The sequence below is a fragment of the Elephantulus edwardii genome, unplaced genomic scaffold (assembly GCF_000299155.1).
Source record: "Elephantulus edwardii isolate Elephantulus edwardi_28Jun2011 unplaced genomic scaffold, EleEdw1.0 scaffold00207, whole genome shotgun sequence".
Lineage (NCBI taxonomy): Eukaryota > Metazoa > Chordata > Mammalia > Macroscelidea > Macroscelididae > Elephantulus > Elephantulus edwardii.
In genome coordinates this window covers 208,711-211,611 of record NW_006399957.1, presented here as the reverse complement: position 1 = coordinate 211,611, position 2,901 = coordinate 208,711, and positions in this window count along the sequence as shown.

Sequence of the window (2,901 nt, the reverse complement as noted above, 5' to 3'; positions counted from 1 at the left end):
GGGATGGGTGTGTCAGAGGCAATGAGACTGGCACAGGATAGAGCACGGTTTAGGGCTGTTGTACGTAGGGTCGCTATGAGTCGCAAACGACTCGAAAGCACATAACAACAACAACCAAAAGCAATCCACATGTTCAATGCTATCCCAATAAAGACATCAAATTCCTTTTTCAAGGAAATCAAAATGGAAACTGTCAAGCTTATTTGGAGAGGAAAGAGACTCCGAATAAGCAGAACACTTCTGAAAAACCGAAGTGAAGTGGGAGGCATAGCACTCCCTGACTTCAAAACCTACTACATGTACTTATTCCTTTTTCTCACTAAAGAGGCTGGGATGTCAGGTCCAGGCCAAGATCAAAGGAGGAAAGGAAGGATTCAAAGAATATTAACATGTCAACAGAGGGAGTAAACAGCCTCACCCACCTGATTAAACCTTTCCCTCTCTAAAGACTAACTATAAAAACCTGCCCAACCCACCTTAGAGCTCTGTTTTCCCCTGGTCTGTCTCTGTCCAGACAAGAAATCCTGCCTGGGAGCTCCTTAAGAAAGCTACTTTAGCTTTCAAAACAAACAAACAAACAAACAAACAAACAAACCCACCTACTACCATACAGCTACAGTAACCAAAACAGCATGGTACTGGTACAATGACAGGCACACAGGCAAATGGAAGAGATTTGAGAACCCAGAAAAGAGCCAGCCATCTATGGTCAACTTATGTTCAACAAGAAAATAAAACCTATCAAATGGGGAAATGACAACCTCTTCAATGAATGGTGCTGGCAAAACTAGACTGCTACCTGCAGAAAGCTGAAACAGGATCTATGTCTCACACAATACACAAAAAACAAATCAAGGTGGATCAGAGACCTGGTAGTAAAACACAAAACCAAAGTTCATCAGAGACAAACTGGGATCAAGGCTAGTCGGCCTAGTCTATGGTATAAAGAGACTCCCACATACAGCCAAAAATACACAATCTAGAGAGGATAAAGTTGATGAATGGGACCTTTTAAAGATTAAATCCCTGTGTGCATCAAAAACTTTATCCAACAGAGTGAAAAGAAAACCAAATGACTGGAAGAAAAAAATTGGCAATACCATTTCAGACAAGAGTCTCATATCAAAAGTTCACAGATGACTACTACAGGGCCTCCACAAGAAGACTGATAATACAATTACAAAATGGGCAAAAGACATGGAAAGCCTTTTCACAGAGGAAAATATTTGGATGGCCAACAGACTGAAGAAATACTCAAAATCACTGGCATTAAGAGAGATGCAAACCAAAACTACAATGAGGTACCATCTCACTCCAATGGCAATGACAAAGTTTAAGAGGACAGCAAGTAATAAATAATGGAGAGGATGTGTAGATAGGAACTCTCATGCACTTCTGGTGAGATTGTAAAATGGTACAAACACTCTGGAAGGCAGTTTGGCGTTTCCTCAAAAAGCTGAACATAGAAATTCCATATGATCCAGCTATTCCATGGCTTGGTATATATCCTGAGAAAATGAAAACTGAGACACAAATGGAGACTTGCTCATTGTTGTTAAGTGCCATCAAGTCGGAGGCGACTCATAGCGACCCTATGAACGAAAGACCTGGACACCTGTATAACTTTTGCCCTTTCTCCAGATTCATAGGGTTTCCAGAGGCAAGCTATTACAGAAGTGGATGCAGGGGGGAGGGGGAAAAAAAAAAAAGAAAAAGAAAAAAAGAAGTGGATGCAAGAACATGGAAATAGCCCAAAAGTCCAACCACAATCCAATGGATTGAGAAATTATGGTACATTCACACCAAGGAATACTACGCAGCACGTAGGATCAATGATTCTGTAAATCACTACCTAACTTGGGAGGGACTGGAGAGTATTATTATGCTAAGTGAAGTAACTCAGTCACATTAGGACAAATATGGTATAAAACCATTCTTGTAGAACAGGTATAAGGATTGAAGGAGGGAAGGGGAGGAGTAAAGTGTTCAGGATGGGTAGGAGGTGTTAATCATAAGTTCATACAATCACGAGTGAAGGGAGGGGTGGGTAAAAGAAATAGGAAGGATCCAGTGTGAAAAACAATGTATGCAAACTTTGTAAGTAAACTAGAATAAAATAAAATTTTTATTTAAATAAACAACCGACCTCAAGCCTATCAGAGATGATGAGGCTGGGGCAGGACAGGAGAATGTTCCGAGCTATGGCTCAAAGAAAGGTGATGAGTCCAAGTTGACTCACTTGAAGGCACCTAGCAACAACCCGGATGCAGCTTCCCAATCCCCAAAGACAGACAACCACTGACCGAGGACCTGTCTTTCTTGATCTGCTTATTGTGATACTTGAGAAGCCTATTAACTTGCATCATGTCCTCAAGGTTAACCACTTCATTCCTTGTCATAGCCCAGGAAGCAGATGAGTCAACTTGGAAAGCAGCAATGGGTTCCCGCACAGCACAGATTGTGAGGGTCATGCAGGACAAGACAAGGTTTCCTTCTGTAAGTCTCTATGAGTCGAAACCGACAGGATGGCACCTAAAAATCCCACTGTCTGGATGGGCCACACTTTTTTCACTCGTCAGTGGGCTCTTTCCACTTTTCTATCATTGTGAAGAGTGTTGTCATGAATATTAGCATACACATTTCTATGTGAACATGTTTTCAAACTCTTCATTGCTGAGTCAAATGGTACTTCTATTTGATTTTCTAAAGAACCTCAAGCTATTTTCCAAAGCTGCTGCAGCCTTAGGTTATGAGATTCCAGTTTATCCAGCTCCCGACAGCAGATGCTGTGGTCTCTTTGATAGACACACTTTGCAGGCACACTGGGTTTGAGTTGTACCTTCCAGGGTCATCTTTTCCTTCATCTAGCAAGTTCTGTTTCTCCTTACATCTACCCAGACT